This window comes from Papio anubis, chromosome 20 (assembly GCF_008728515.1).
Source record: "Papio anubis isolate 15944 chromosome 20, Panubis1.0, whole genome shotgun sequence".
In the NCBI taxonomy this organism is placed as follows: Eukaryota; Metazoa; Chordata; class Mammalia; order Primates; family Cercopithecidae; genus Papio; species Papio anubis.
Window position 1 is genome coordinate 9,546,121 of NC_044995.1, and position 17,104 is coordinate 9,563,224.

Here is a 17,104-nt window from a genome sequence, read left to right on the forward strand (position 1 = left end):
TAAGATTGTAACAATGCATGCATCCTTCCCTGGGTATTTAAATCATTTAAACTGGTTCTGCTGTCATACTAGAAATACAAGCATGAAACATCCTAATGGTTTATCTGCCTTCGCTACCTGTTCTGACAACGTTCATAATACCTATTAGACATTTCGCATATTATACACGGAGAAGAGTTTGAAACACAGATAAAAACAAATTGTGCACATATTAAGTCTTTTCTCACAAAGCACAGATTTTAGTCACCTGTGGTCCCGGAGGTTGGATCTGAGACGGTTTTGAGCTGGTCATAGTGAAGGGACACAAGGTGCCGCCCTAGTGAGAACAATTTCCAAAGCTTCCCATGCCACCCTGCTGCACCTCACATGCAAGCAGAGGGAAGAGCTCATGCACGCCGTCACCCTCCCATGATGTGGTCAGCACGCTGTTCGATGGGTAGGCTGATAACATCCCAAAGCTACAGCTGGGCTGGGGCTGGCCGCCTGTCTGCGACCGCAACACCATGCCCAGCCGGCGGTCGCCAGCTGCATGCAGGCGGGGAGTCCGGAAGGAATCATGAGGAAGCGCCGCCAGGGAGACCTAGCCTGAGGGAGATCTGGACCTGGAGGCTGGAGTTATGGGCCCGGGAGTGGAGATATGATCTTGGAGGAGATCTGGGGCCTGGAATGGAGATATAAATGGGTGGAGCATGGGCCTGAAGAGACATGGGCCTGGTATGGAGGGATGGGCCTGGAGTGGCGATCTGGGCCTGGAGTGGCGACCTGGGCCTGGAGTGGAGATCTGGAAGCCTGTAGTGGAGACAGGGCCTGGATAGATGGCCTGGAGGAGATTTGGGGTCTGGAGTAGATGCAGTCCTGGAATAGAGATAGGATCCTGGAGTAGAGACATGAGCCGCGGAGGGAGATACCGGGCCTGCAGTGGTGATACGGGTCTAGAGTGGAGATCTGGGCCTGGGCTGGAGATCTGGGCCTGAGTGGAGATAGGAGCCTGGAGTGGAAATATGTTCCTGGAGTAGAGATATGGGTCTGGAGTGGAGATAGGAGCCTGAAGTGAGATACGGGTTTGGAGTGGAGATATGGACTTGGAGTGGAGATATGAAATGTGTGAGATAGGGCCTGGAGGGAGATATAAGCCTGGAGGAGATATGGGTTTGGAGCTGAAGCCATGGGCCTGGAGAGTGGTGATCCTGTGGGGCCTGGAGGAGAGTAGGAGCCTGGAGGGAGATAGTAAATGGAAATGGAGACACATGGGCCTGGAATTGTGATATGAGCCTGGGAGGGAGATATGGGGTCTGGATTGGAGATATGGGGCCTGGGGTGGAGGATCCTGCAGTGGAGATATGGAAATGGAGTGGAGATATGGGCCTTGGGACAGGGAGCCTGGCCAGAGGGTGAGCCTGGGAATGGAAGATATGAGCCTGGGGTGGAGATATGCTACGGGCCCTCGAGTAGAGCAACAGCATGGAGTGGGAGATATGGGTTTGTTGTATGTGATCTAGGCCTGGGGTGCAGAATTGGATCAGGAGGCTGGCCCTGCACAGCTGAGATCCCCTGCTGCGGGGCAGGTGGTAGGCAGCTGCAGGGTGAGTTTACCTTCTCAGCCCAGCAAGGGCCTGGCTGCCCAGACAAACAGTCCTGGGGCAGCAGGTGGGGAGGCCCTGGTTTGCCTGCAGATGACTTCATCCATCATGATCTTTCTTTCCAGGGTTCTTCCTGGTCCAGAGGGCCTGTCTGATACACGGGCAAGAGTCCTTCCCCAAACCTTAGGGTGTCATCTCCCCACCTAAGAGGATTTTCCTGAAACAGGAGGGAAGTCCTGTCAGACAGTGTCTCATAAACTAAGAAGGGGGGACCCTGGGGTGCTCGGCTCCTCTCTGGCTTTCTTACCCTTGGCTGAGTCAAGCTCTGTGAAGAGTGGGGTGAGCTTGGGGTGCTCCAAGCTGAGGTGTGCAGGGAGGAAGTGGTGTCAGCGACTGAGGAAGGGAGGGAAGCAGCGCTAGGAGCAGCAGGTCCTCTGAGGACAAAGGTGTCACTCACACCCTCCAGTGTTTCCATGACGGTCAGGGCTGCAGTGTGGCTGCTGTCACTCTACCAGAAGAGGTGGGGAAACCACAGCCATGACCCTGACATTCCAAATCTTCTGACGGGGGCTCAGTTCATGCACTGGCTGATGTTCCATTCACAAAGGACATGCCCTCCATCCCGTGTCTACTTTGTGTTGTTTTATGTGAGTCATCATGAAGTGTTAAAATCTAGTAAGAGTCCCTTATTCAGCACTTGTTCAAAGCTCTCAGCTGACACCCTTGTTGTAGGGAGACGCCATGTCCATGCTGGATAGGTTCTTCCTGTAGCCCTGGACACCCAGGTGTGGTAGGAGCCTTAGAAACATGGAAAGGGGAAGAATCTTCTGAGCACATGGAGGGAGGGGCGGCTCCACATCCTCCTCTCTAAGGCGGCGCCTCCTTCTCCCCCAGGTGGTCAGGACAAGACCTTCCTGTTTGCCCGGCCTAGCGCTCTGGTGCCTCAGGGAGGAAACGTGACCCTTCGGTGTTACTATCGTGATGGACTTAACAACTTTACCAACTTCACTCTGTACAAAGATGACAGAAGCCACGTTCCCATCTTCCCCGGCAGAATATTCCAGGAGAGCTTCCTCATGGGTCCTGTGACCCCAGCACACGCAGGGACCTACAGATGTCGGGGCTCATACCCGCACTACCCCACTGAGTGGTCGGCACTCAGTGACCCCCTGGTGATCAGGGTCACAGGTCAGAGGGCTCCTGTCAGGGCTTCTCCTTGTCCCACCTCCTGAATCCCAGAGCTTCTGCTGGGGGTGTCCACCAGGGTCCCATCACCCAGGACCTAACTGTCTCTGGGGTAAAGGGGGATTGAACTCAGGGAAATGGGTGCTGTGATGGGAAGAATAACTGTCCACAATATGGCTACATTCTAATCCCTGGAGCCTGTGACTCTTTATGCTATAGGGCAGGGGACTGAAGGGGAAGATGGAGCTCTGGTTGTTGATGAGTTGACCTTGAGATGGGGAGACGGCCTGGACTGTCCCACTGGGCTCAGTGGAATCACAAGACACCAAACGAGAGGAGGAGGAGAGGGGAGTGGGGATTACAGCAGCGTCGTGGGAGACTCCATCAGTCACTGTGGGCTTTGACGGTGGAGGAAGGCCACGAGCCACAATGGCAGGTGGTCTCTACAGGCTGGAGAAGTCAAGAGAACCGCTCTGCGGAGTCTCCAGAGGGAACACAGTTCTGTAGACGACTTGATTTTAGCACAGGGAGAACTGGATCCAATTTCTGACTCTAAAAGTGGAAGGAGTCAGTGTATTCTCTCCTGCACCACCATGTTTGGGATAATTTTTCTGCAGCAGCAACAGGAAACCAACACAGGAACATGGTCAAGTACAAGTTAAGAAACTAGCTTGATAGCGGGCATGGTGGTGGGCCGCAGTAGGCCAACGACTGGATTGTCAGCTTGAATCTGGGAGGCAGAAGTTGCAGTGAGCCAGTTGCTACGCCTCAGCCACTGGGTGAAAAGAGCAGGCATACAATGCAAAAATCAATTAATTAATCAATTAATTAAAGGAAACCAAACAAGGAGAGGTTAGCCTTCCCGAGATCAGGAAGGGCGGGACATGATGCACCTGAAATCCATCACATAGGGAGGGGTCGTGCTCCTCGAACCAGCACCAGGCCACCACCTGTGGAAGCTGAGGCCATGGAGAAGACACAGGCATGACAGGAGGCTCCCAATCCCCACCAGGCACAGGAGGGTGTGGACACTGGTGCCTACCTTACTGATCAGTTCATTCCTCCTCCCAGGGACTCCAGGACATCCCATGGGTGGGCCAGGCTGCTAAGAGCCTGGATATGCAGCTGCAGGGTTCCTCTTCCCAGCCCCCATGGGCAGCTTGGGAAGGGGTGGTAGGGAAACAGATACAACAGCCTAAGAGATGGAAGCAGGCCAGATGGGAAGGCGTGGGAGGCTACTAGAGACAGAGGCGGACAGAGAGGAGGACACAGATGGAGGGACACCTGAGATAAAAGACAGGGAGACACAGAGAGGGAGGAGAAAGGGCAGACAGCCGGGAGGGAACCTCACTCATTCCAGGTACCATGGATATGATGACAAAGGGAAGCGTAGCTAAATCCCAAAGCCTCTCTTTTGCCAGAGTCACAAAAACCTACTCTGTTTTCCAGTGCCTGGTGAAATCAGGAGAGACAGTGCACTGTGTTTGTCAGATGCACCGTGTTTGAGCACTTCTTTCTGCACAGTGAGGTGAACTTTGAGAAGCCCTTGCACCTTGTTGGAGAGCTCCATGGTGGGGTTCCCAAGGCCGCTTCATTCCATCAATTCCACGGCGTCTGACCTTGCAGGGACCTAGAATACTCTGGTTCTGTCACTCCTCCCACTATGTGTTGTCAGCTCCCAGTGACCCCCTGGACATCTGTCACAGGTGAGAGTGTCCGGACATTCTTCTCATTGTCACTGGGACACAGAGTGTGATCAGGACAGAGCCCGGGTGGTCATGAGGAAGATAGTGTGGGATTCTATGGAGAGAGACTCACTTGGTGCTGTAGAGACAGAGAAACAGGAGACCTGGTGACCCAGGTGTCATAACAGAGGACAGACACAGGGGGCCATACAGGGGTAGAAAAGATAGAAAGAGTTAAAGGGGACACCCAGACACACAGACATGTCCCAGAGAGGCGTCCTTCTGTGCTGACACAGCCAGGTACTGGCACAGGTTACAAGCTGTTGTTTTACCTCCACAAAGTGTTTCTACCAGGAGAACAGGACACCCTTATTTCTGTCCTGAGTCAGCCTGTGGCCTCAGGCCTTGTAGCACCTACAGATGCCGTGTTGATTCTGACACCTCTGCCTTCGTGCAGTGGAGAGTCATCATCCCGGATATCGTGGCTAGAACGCAACCTGTATACTTTGGGTCCCCAGACTGGATTCCTGAGGCTCATATTCACATAACCCCACATGTAGTAGGATTACTGAGAACTGAGAGAGAAATCAGGAACACCAGAAAGCAAGACATAAACATACAGAGGGAATGGACAGAAGGAAGGAGATTAGAGACTCTGAACTACATAAAGAGGCAGAAAAAGAGGGCAGAGGAGTGGAGAGAATGATGGAAGGGAGGAGAAACAAAATCAGAACCCTGAGGGCAGGGCACAAAGACAGAAAGATAAAGATGTGGGGATGGATTGCAGAATTCAAATAGAACTAGAGACTGAGAAAGACAAGGCAATGGAGAGAGACAAATAGTAGATGGGTGAATGAATATAGATAGATGATAAAACGGTAGACGGTAAAGATGGTGGATGGGTTATAGATACATAGATGGCGATTGATAGATAGATGATACATGGAGATGATGATGATGATAGATAGATAGATAGATATAAGATAGATAGATGAATGAATGGAATATGTAGATGAAGACAGAAGAGGCAGACAGAGAGAGAGGGAACAGACAGATGATACATAGATATAGATAATAGATAGATGGTGGATAGATAGAGAGACACACAATTGATAGAGAGATACATGATACATAGATATAGATTACAGATAGATAATTGATAGATTGACAGGTAGTAGATAGATAGATCGATCGATAGATAATAGATAGAAATGTGCAGAAGGTTATGAACAAAACAGAAAGTGAGAAACTCAGAATTAAAGAAAAAGGAAGATCAAGTCAACAATCCAAGGAGGGTCAGAGAGAAGAAAACAATACAAAAAGGGAAAACACACCACGGGCTGGGGAAGTGAGATCAGAGACCTAGAGAGACAGAGAAAGTGGAAGGAGGAAATAGACGTGAAGAGACACGGGGTGGAGGGTGAGAGACAGAGAGACCATTAGGTCATAGATCAGAGGAGTGAGTTCTCAGCTCAGATGTGAGGGGAGCTGTGACAAGGAAGAATCTCCCTGAAGAAATTGCCTCTTCTCCTTCCAGGTATATATAAGAAACCTTCTCTCTCAGCCCAGCCGGGCCCCACAGTGCAGGCAGGAGAGAACGTGACCTTGTCCTGCAGCTCCCGGCGCTCCTTTGACATGTACCATCTATCCAGGGAGGGGGAGACCCATGAACTTAGGCTTCCTGCAGTGCCAAGCGTCAATGGAACATTCCAGGCCGACTTCCCTCTGGGCCCTGTGACCCACGGCGGAACCTACAGATGCTTCGGTTCTTTCCGTACTGCACCCTACGAGTGGTCAGTCCCAAGTGACCCACTGCACGTTTCTGTCACAGGTGAGGAAACCCCATGCCTGTCCCATGTCTTATAATCCCAGAGCCATAGCTGAGGAACTTGCTGCTGATGATGGAGAGAAGCATGGACAGGTTCAGAGAGAAGACCAAGCTTCGGTGTGAGGGCGGGATCAGGACGGAGGATGGCAGAGAGGGCACCTCCAAACCCTCCTGCATGGCCTGTGTGGTGGTCCGCGGTCAGGGCTCCAGGCACCCAGGCAGATGGAGAAACTGGTCAGGACAGACCCAGAGGAGGGAGACTGGGCTCAGTTTGGGGAGATCAGAGGTTCCCTCAGCCCCTCAACCTTACCCATTCACCAGAAGCCCATCCTGGCCTCTCACCCACACAGAGATATCATCACCAGCAACCCTTACAACCTTTTCTTTTCATTTGAAAAAGTATTTGTTGAGGTTAAAAATACCTATAAAATTGACCACCTTTACCATTTTTAAGTGTAAAGTCTAGTGGTCATAAATACATTTATATTCTGTTCTGGTTTTTGTTTTGTGTTGTTTTTACCCTCCACCGTTACCTTCCCGGCCTCTGATAGCCACCATTCTACTCTCTACCTTCTTGAGATCCACTTTAGAGCTCTTGCATAAGGGTGAGAATTGGGATTCTTTGTAATGAGCTCCATTTCCATCCATGTGGCTGCAAATGTCAGGATGTTACTATCTCTATGGATGAGTAGTCTCCACTGTGTGTATGTACTACAGTCTCTCTATTCATTCATCCACTGATGGGCAGTTAGGTTGACTCCACATCTTGGCTAGTGTGAACTGTGCTGGAACAGTCATGGGAGTGCAGATAGAACTTCGATACACTGAAGTCCTTTCCTTTAGATGTAAACCCAGTAGTGAATTTGTGAATACTATGAAAATTCTCTTTTTAGTCTTTTGTTTGGTTTTTGTTTGGTTTTTGTTTTGTTTTTGTTTTCGAGGGAGAGCTTTCCTCTGTAGCCCAGGCTGCAGTGCAAGTGACACAATCCAGGCTCATTGCAACCTTCTGGGAGGCAGAGGCCTCCTGGATTCAAATGATTCTTCTGCCTCAGCCTCCCTGGGAGCTGGGATTACAGGTGCACACCACAACGCCTGGCTACGTTTCGTATTTTTTAGTACAGACAGGGTTTCCCCATGTTGGCCAGGCTGCTCTCAAACTCCTGACCTCAAGCCAGGTGCCCGCCTCGCTCTCCCAAAGTGCTGGGATTACAGGCATGAGCCACCATGCCCAGTCTCTTTTTAGTTTCTTAAAGAACTTCCATACTTTTCTGCATAATGGCTGTACTAATTTACCTTCCTACCAACAGGATACCAGGGTTCTCCTTTCTCTACCATCTTGCCAGCATTTGTTTTCCCTGTCTTGCAGATAAAAGCCGTTTTAATGGGGTGAAATGATAATTCATTGTGATTCTAATTTGTACTTCTCTGATAATGAGTGTTAATAAACAGTGTTTCATACACATGATGGCCATTTATATGTTTTGTTTGTGGAGAAATGTCTGTTCATGTCTTTTGCTCATTTTTTAGTTAAATTATTTGTTTTATTCAGTTATGTGAGCTTCTTATATTTCCAGTTATAAATCCCGTCTCAGACGCACAGTTTGCAAATATTTGCTCGCATTCTGTGGGTTGTCTCTTCACTTTGTTGGTTGCTTGTTTTGCAGTGCAGAAGCTGCTTAGTTTGATGTAATCCCTGTGGTCTGTTTTTTGCTTTGATTACTTGTGCTTTTGAGGTTTTAAACAAAATGTCTTTTCTTAGACAAATGACCTGAAGCATTTCCCCAATATTTTCTTCTACATGTTTCACAGGTTCAGGACTTAGACTCATGTATTTAATTCATTTGGATTTGACTTTTGTGAATGGTGAGAGGTAGAGGTGCAGTTTCATTCCCTGCATGCAGATAACCTGTTTTCCCCACATCGTTTATTGAAAAGACTGTCCTTTCCTGATTGTAGGTTCTTGACACTTTTGTCAAAATGCATTGGATTGGCTGGGCATGGTGGCTCACACCTGCAATCCCAGCACTTTCAGAGGCCAAGGTAGGTGGATCACCTGAGATCAGGAGTTAGAGGCCCGCCTGGCCAACATAGTAAAACCCTGTCTCCACTAAAAGTACAAAAATTAGCTGAGCATGGTGGTCAGCTCCTGTCATACCACTACTCAAGAGTCTGAGGCAAGAGAATTACTTGAATTCAGGAGACGGAGGTTGCTGTGAGTCAAGAATGCACCTCTGCACTCCAGCCTGGGTGACAGAGCAAGATTCCATCTCAAAAAAAAAAAAAAAAAAAAGCCATTGAATGTAGATGCATAGATTATATCTGTGTTCTTCATTTTTCTCCATTGTTCTATGCACTTTTCTTTATGCCAACATCATGCTGTTTTGTTTACTATAGCTCTGTAACATATTTTTAAGTCAGGTAATGTGTGTTCCTGTTTTCCCTCTATATCTTAAAGTCTCGAGATAATGGGTAACACATACAAAAATTATGGAGAAGAGGATCCCAGGACTCCCAGAACCCATTGTTGGATAACACAGTGTTGGCCGTGAACCAACCTCAAAGATTTCCCTTGAGTAGAGGACAGGCACCCTCATTTCCTCACCTCTCTCCTGTCTCTATTCTAGGAAACCCTTCACGTAGTTGGCCTTCACCCACTGAACCAAACTCCAAAACCAGTGAGTAAAGAATCCCTCTTATCTCTGCTTTTGGAAACCTGGGGAGGTGGAAGCCTTGGAGTCAAGCCTTGGCTCAGCACCTCCCAGCTCTGATTGTGGGCCTGTCTTCCACCATCTCTCAGAACTCCAGACACTCCAACAGCAAAAGGGATCTGGGCCCAGCACAGGGCTCCGTGAAGTCTCTTAATCTCTAATCTTCTGCGGCTGAGACCTCCTACAAGCTGGAAGGATGATTGCAAATCTCACATCCTTCTCAGGAAAAATGCAGTGTTTGTTCTCCCTGCATTCTTAACTGGAGGATAAATTCCTGGGGGCTTGAAAGAGGGAAGGGAAGGGAACATCTAATGAGGGTGAGGTGTTTTAAAGAAGTTCCACTTGCCAAGGAATGAGCTCCTGTTGGTCATGAGGCAACCCTGGCTGACTCAGCAGAGCAAGAGCCTTGAGTAACAGAGAACAGAGCTCATGCACGCACACTTCGACTCACTGACTCATTCAGCCATGGCCCCATGCTCAGGCTGTGCAGTTGGAATCCATTCCTACTGTTGCCATAACAAATTTCCACAAAATTGGTGCATGAAAACAAAACGGCTTTTTAATTATCTTACAGTGCTGTAGCTCAAAGGATGAAATGCACCTCACTGGGCTAAAATCAAGGTGACAGCAAGGCTGCCTTCCCTCCGAAGGTTCCAGGCGAGAATCTGCTCTTCACATGTCCCAGTTTCTAGAGGCTCCCACGGTCCTTGGCTCCTGGTCCCCTTCCTCCTTCCTCAAAACCCACAAAGACTGGTCACGACTCACATGGCATCACTCAGACCCTTCTTCCTTGTCCACGCCTCTTTCTCTGCCTTCTTCCTCATCTTTTAAGGACTTTGGGATTATATTGCATTCACCAAGATAATCCATTATCATCTCCGTAATATCATCCAGGATACCCTCCTTTTCAGTTCAGCTGATTAGCAACCATAATTCCATCTGCAATCTTCATTCCTCTTTTCCACGTAAAATCACATATTCACAAGGTATGAAGGCTAGGACAGGCACATTTTTGGGGTGGGCTGGATTCTCCTGCCTTCCACAAATAGTAAACAGGATGCATTTGGCCTGTGCTCTTGGGACACTGACGTTGCAGATGGGTAAACGAGAGGAAAGAAAATGAATGCACAAGTGGACCTATAAATAGCTGATCTATTGGGAATTATCTGTGCATAAAATCTATTTATTTGTTTGTTTATTTATTTATTTATTTTTATTAAGACAGAGTCTCGCTCTATCCCCTACACTGGAGTGCAGTGTCACGATCTTGGCTCACTGCAACCTCCGCCTCCTGGGTTCAAGTGATTCTCCTGCCTCAGCCTCTCGAGTAGCTTGGATTACAGGCACCTGCCACCACACCTGGCTAATTCTTTTTGTAGATTTTTGGTAGAGACGATGTCTCACCATGTTGCCCAGTCTATCTCCAACTCCCAATCTAAAGTCATCCGACCGCCTCAGCCTCCCAAAGTGCTGGGATTATAGGCGTGAACCACGGCACCCAGCCAGAATTTAAAATAAATAATAGATAATGCTGAGTGTATAACTTCAGGTGACAGAGAAGGTCTCACTAATCACGTATTTGTGATGTTAATGAAAAAAATGGAAGACTGGCGGAAAGATTTTCCACACACAGCTGTCAGCCGTGAAGGCACAAAGGTGAAAACAATCTTATGTGGAAGGAAGAGGCTCTGCCTGAAATGCTGGGAATGAGATGGGAGAATTACAAGACCACTGGAGAGAGACAGAAGAGCACACTGGGCACACAGGAAACTAAGGAGGACAAGGAGTGTGTGTTTTATACTCACAGCCCTTGGATTCACCTCGGGCTAACTAGGAATCCCTACATGATTAATAGTGACTGACATGAACATAAGGGAGGCCCAGGTGTGTAACTGGAATCTAGGAGACCGTGGAAAAGGCGGTTCCCGCCCCACTGGTGAAACGTGGTGCTGACTTAGACACTGAGTAGATGAAGTGGATGGATACAGGATATGTTTGTGAGGTAGAATCATTTGCAGGGAGGGCTTGCTGGGTTTGATTTTTCCTAGTTGTTTATTCCTTGCTTCATTAATTTCTTTCTGAGATTTATTTCTCTTACATGTAAATCAATACCTGGCAGAGGAGTGATAGAAAGACGAGGCATGGTGCAAATGAAGGGACCGATTCCAGCATAATATACAAGGCTGTGAATGGTGGTTCATGCCTCTAACCCAGCTACTTAGCCGCCCACCACGACGCCCGGCTAATTTTTTGTATTTTTAGTAGAAACGGGGTTTCACCGTGTTAGCCAGGATGATCTCGATCTCCTGACCTCGTGATCTGCCGATCTTGGCCTCCAAAGTGCTGGGATGACAGGCGTGAGCCACTGCGCCCGGCCCCAAGCTCTTTTTAACAACCAGCTGTCCAGAGTACTAATAGAGGGAGAACTTGCTAACCCCGTCGTGTGGGACAGCATTGATCTATTCATGGTGATTCCACCTCCATGACCCAAACACCTCCCAAGAGGCCCAACCTCCCACACTGGGGGTTAAATTTCAATGTGAGGTTTCAAGGGGTCAAACATCTAAACTAAAGCAGTTGTATGTTCAGCAGGTTCCATGGTGACTGTGAGAGCTATAACTGAGAGAGCAGGAGAAAGCTGGGTCTCCCGCCATCAAGCCGCTTGTCCTAAGGAGACATTCCACATGGTTACCTGTCAATCAAGAAACGAGAGACAATCCATAAGAAGGAACTGCTGTGATTAGCTTCTTATTGGAGTCTCCTCTTCCTCCAGGTAACCCCGGACACCTGCATGTTCTGATTGGGACCTCAGTGGTCATGATCCTCTTCACCATCTTCTTCTTTCTCCTGCATCGCTGGTGCTCCAACAAAAAGAGTAAGTCTCACGAAGCAGAGGCCACAGACCTCAGAGTCGTGTGGGGAAGTGGGATGGGAGCACGCAGGTGTGTGTTCCTCACCGGCAGGATGGTCTCTGGCCCAAGGCAGGAGCCACAGAGGCAGGGATTTCTACAGAGAGCACCAGACGCCCTGTCCCTGCCTTCAGCTCACAGACCATTACCTGATTCTGAACTGTATCCTCATGTCCCTGCAGCCACTGACATCCAGGAGAAGGTTCCATGACAGGCAGAAAGTGGGAGGCAGAATCACTGGGATGGGAACTCAGAGCTCTTCATGGGATGGGTCCTTCAGCTCAGAGAGATAGAATGTCTGAGTCTGGTTGTTGGCAGGGACCTCAGGCACCTACGGCCTCCCCCGGTGTGTTGGTATCTGCTCATGAAATGATGACCCAGACGTGCCCTCCCAGCTGCTTTGATGACTTTTGTCTCCTACAGATGCTGCTGTAATGGACCAAGAGCCTGCGGGGGACAGAACAGTGAACAGGGAGGTAGGTCCTCCTCGGCCCAACCTCGTGGATACTGCCTTATTCCCTAATAGTCCTGAAGAATGTGAGCCCCTCCCTCACTCAACATTTCCCTCTCTCCAGCACTCTGATGAACAAGACCCTCAGGAGGTGACATATGCACAGTTGGATCACTGCGTTCTCACACAGGGAAAAATCACTCGCCCTTCTCAGAGGCCCAAGACACCCCCAACAGATACCAGCGTGTACACGGACCTTCCAAATGCTGAGTCCAGATCGAAAGTTGTCTTCTATCCATGAGCACCACCGTCAGGCCTTGAAGGGGTCTTCTAGGGAGACAACAGCCCTGTCTCAAAACCGGCTTCACAGCTCCAATGTACCAGCCGCAGGAATCTGAAGGTGTGAGTCTGCATCTCAGGGCATCGCTCTTACTCACACCACGAATCTGAACGTGCCTCTCTCTCGCTTACAAATGTCTGTGGTTCCCACTGCCTGCTGCAGGGAAAACACACTCCTTTGCTTAGCCCACAATTCTCCATTTCACTTGACCCCTGCCCACCTCTCCAATCTAACTGGCTTACTTCCTAGTCCTACTGGAGGCTGCGATCACACTAAGGAACTCACAGTTCCAAACATACAAGAGGCTCCCTCTTAACACAGCACTTAGACGCATGCTGTGCCACCTTCCCTCATGCTGTTCCACCTGCCCTCAGACTATCTTTCAGCCTTCTGTCAGCAGTGAAACTTATAAATTTTTTTTTCATTTCGATGTAGCTCTCTCCTCTTCAAATAAACACCACTGCCCTCATCCTTTAGGTATTGTGACTCTTTATTCGCCGAAAGTTCCTGGTGTTATCATTACTATGTCCGTATAGCCCCATATGTTCTCCACTGGGTTCTCACCCCTGGACTCTGACCTTCTGGAAGCAGAATGGAGCCTAATTTCTGTCTGGGACTCCAATTTCCATCCAACGATGCAGCGCATAGAAGGTTGCAAGGATCGTGAATGAGATGAACAAGTGATATTCTTACTCTCTGCAGACTTGGAAGGCTGGCAGAGCCATTCCAAGATGAAACACCTGTAGAGTCATAGGCCTTGTTAGTCTCATCTCCACGGGGACACATGTCCACACATCATCTTTCATACCATAAATACACAGTCGCTCCTCCAGACCTGTGGGATTTACAGGTGTTTGTTGAGACAACTATAAATCAAAAATATTCAGAGAAAAAATCCACAAAGTTCCAAAAAGCAAAACTATGCTGAATGGACACAAACGGAATGGTGTGTAGGCTGTGTCAGGAATTATAAGTAATCTAGAGATGATTTCATGTATACAGGAGGATGAACATGGGTTATATGCAAACGCTGTACAATTTTATGTAAGAGGCTTGAGCACCTGCAGACTGTGGTATCTGAGCCGAGATCCTGATACCAATCACCCACGAATAGTGAAGCACGACTGTATCTAACTTTTATTTCTCAATTTTAAATATAAATCATAAAAAATGTACAACAACAAGATAAAAAACAAGAAGTGGTTTATAGTGTGAGAATACGTGTAGATTTATTTTTTTCTATGTGTAACCCTTGGGCCCGTGTTATCTATGGAGAAGACATTCTATTCCTCCTTAAACCACCTACAGCAGCCTTTGTCAACTCTGGGACTGTGTGTGCGGATGTATTTTAGACACTGTTTTTCCAATGGGGGGCTCTCGTTCCTCTTGAGGATGCGTAAACCTGTATAGGTGGCTGGAGTCCTCTAGTTTCTTATTATAGGCTGTTGCTCAGCACTATATTTCTTCAGGCCCAGAGTCCTGGCTCTGTCACCCAGAGGCCCCTAGACTGCAGTGGCACAATCTCGGCTCCTGTGACTTCTGCTTACTCCCGGGTTCAAGCGATTCTCCTGCCTCAGCCTCTTGAGTAGCTGGCTGACGGAATTGCCACCACAGAGCATGGCGGGTACTGTATGTTTAGCAGAGACCTTGGTTTTCTCTAAGTGATGGGCCAGGGAGTCTCCAACTCCGACATCCATTGATCCACCCACCTCAGCTTGCATGGGGACGCACTTGATTTTATAGCATTATGTTACTGGATGTTCCATACAATAATTTAAAATGGGAGGCAGAGAGACGGAGCAGAGAAGCTGACCATAGGTTGAGCTCTCTGGATCTCCAGTCATGAGACAAATTGTAAATATAATGACAAAAATCCAGAATTGACATGTTGTGGGTTTTGCTGATGAAGAACAGTTCTAAGATTGTAAATAATGGCATAATCCTTCCCTGGGTATTTAAATCATTTAAACTGGTTCTGCTGTCATACCAGAAACACAAGCATGAAACATCCTAATGGTTTATTAGATGCAATTGCTCTGACAACGTTCATAATACCAATTAGATATTTCGCATATTATACACGGAGAAGAGTTTGAAACACAGATAAAAACAAAAATACATGAAAAGTCTTTCACGTCAGCACAGATTTTAGTCACCTCGTGTCCGGGAGGTTGGATCTGAGACGTGTTTTGAGCTGGTCATAGTGAAGGACACAAGGTGTCAGTTCTAGTGAGAACAATTTCCAGGAAGCCATTTCCACTCTTGGTAGGCACTCGCTGCCTCTGCAAGGTAGGAAGAGCCTGCGTCACGTCACCTCCACAGTCTTGGTCAATACGTCAACTGCATGGGCAGAGGCAGAATAACATCCTGTCGCTGCTAGGCTGGGGCCGCTGTCTGCAGCCTGGCTCATGTAGTGCGTCAAGCGTGGTGTGTATGTTGGTGGAGTCCTGGAAGGGGTCGATGGAGAGAAGCCCTGGGGTGGAGATCTGGGCCTGGAGGAGGAGATCTGGACCTGGAGGGGTTGGAGTTATGGGCTGGAGGTGGAGATCTGGGCCTGGGTGAATGGGCGCAGAGGGTAGAGATCTGGGCCTGGAGTGGAATGGGCCTGGAGTGCAGAGAAATGGAGGCCTCAGGTAGAATCTCGGCCTGCAGTTAGAATAAAACCGAATAAAGGCTCTCTGCTTATAAATTAAACCTAAAGGTGAAATCGACGTGAAATCTCGACTACGCCGAGAGATAGAACTGGAAGTAGAGAATACGACTACGCAGAAGAGAATGCGACAGAAGTAGAATAAACTGCGGTAGAATAAGTCGATAAAATCGTCCTGGAGATCGTCCAGAGATTGGAATTGACGCATTGAAGTCAAATTAGAATCAGGCCGGTGGAGATACAGGTCTGGAGACAGGAGGTGAATGGGGTTTTGGAGTGGGAGATGAAGCCTGGGTGGAGGAATGCAGGCCTGGAGGAATGGGCCTGGGTGGGGCCTGGAGGGAGATGGGTTTGGAAATGGGGCCTGGAGGGAGATCCGGGCCTGGGTGAGGAATGGGGCCTGGGTGGGAGATCCGGACCTGGGTAGAATGGGGCTGGGTGGAGATGGGGCCTGGAGGTGGGTCTCGGACTGGATTGGAGGAGTCTCTTTCATTTGTCGGGGTATGGTCGAGGAGATATGGGTTTGGGTGAGGCTTGGAGGGAGATGCTGGAGGCCCTGGGGGAGATATGGGCCTAGAGGGAGATATATGGACTGACCTGGAATGAGATATCAGCATGGAATGGACACTATGGGCCTGTTGTGGCAGATCTAGGCCTGGGGTGCAGATCTGGATCAGGGCTGGGTCTCTGCCTTTGAGATCCCTGATATTGCTGAGAGGCAGGTAGGCAGCAGGGTGGAGTTTACCTTCAGCCTTGGAGCCTGGCTGCCCAGGCAGCCAGGTAGGGGAGGCAGCAGGGGAGGCCCTATGGTTGCCTGCAGATGGATCATCCATCATGGTCTTTCTTTCCAGGGGTTCTTCTTGGTCCAGGGGCCTGTCCATACCTGGGTAGGTCCCTTCCTAAACCTTAGGGTGTCTCCTCACCTAAAGAGGATTTTCCTGAAACAGGAGGAAGTCCTGTCAGACAGTCTCTCATAAACTAAGAAGGGGGACCCTGGGGTGCTCGGCTCCTTCTGACCTCGTCCTCTCTGGCCTTTCTTACATGGCTGAGTCAGTTCTGCTTGAGGCTAGGGTGATGTTGGAGTCTCCAAGCTGAGGTGTGCAGGAGGGAAGTGGGTGTCAAGCAGTGAGGAAGGGAGGGAAGTGCTGAGCAGCAGGTCCTCCTGAGACAAGGTGTAACTCACACCTCCAGTGTTTCCATGATGGTCAGGGCTGCAGTGTGGCTGTCATTTCTATACCAGAAAGAGGTGGAAACCACAGCCATGACCTGACATTCCAAATCTACAATGGGACTCAGTTCTTGCACTGGCTGTCTTCCATTCTAAAGGACATGCCTCCATGCAGTCTCTGTACTGTGTTGTTTTATGAGTCATCTTGGAAGTGTTAAAATCTAGTAAGAGTCCTTATTCAGCTTGTTCCAAAGTTCTCCCAGCTGACACTTTTGAGTAGGAGGTGTATATCCATACTGGATAGAGTTCTTCTAGCCCTGGGCCACCGGTCTTAGGTAAGCCAAAGAAACCTTAGAAGAGACAATCTACAGAGCCGAGAGAGGAGGGGTGGCTCCACATCCTCCCTCTCTAAGGTGAACCTCCCAGCCTCCCCCAGAGTGGTCCAGAGAAGGCCTCCCTCTGCTGGCCCCAGCTAATGGGTGCCTCAGGAGAGACCATGTGCCAGTGTTACTGTCATTACATTGGCCTTCTGCTTCTGCTTCCCTCTGTGCAAAGGCGACCAGAAGCCCACGTTCCCATCTTCCCTTGGGAATATTCAGA

General features: G+C 49.0%; 1 pseudogene; it reads left to right on the top strand.

Annotated features, from left to right (window-relative positions):
- The first annotated feature begins 1,145 nt into the window (after window positions 1-1,145).
- LOC101002123 lies at window positions 1,146-13,152 on the top strand (annotated as a pseudogene).
- Window positions 13,153-17,104: the final 3,952 nt, after the last annotated feature.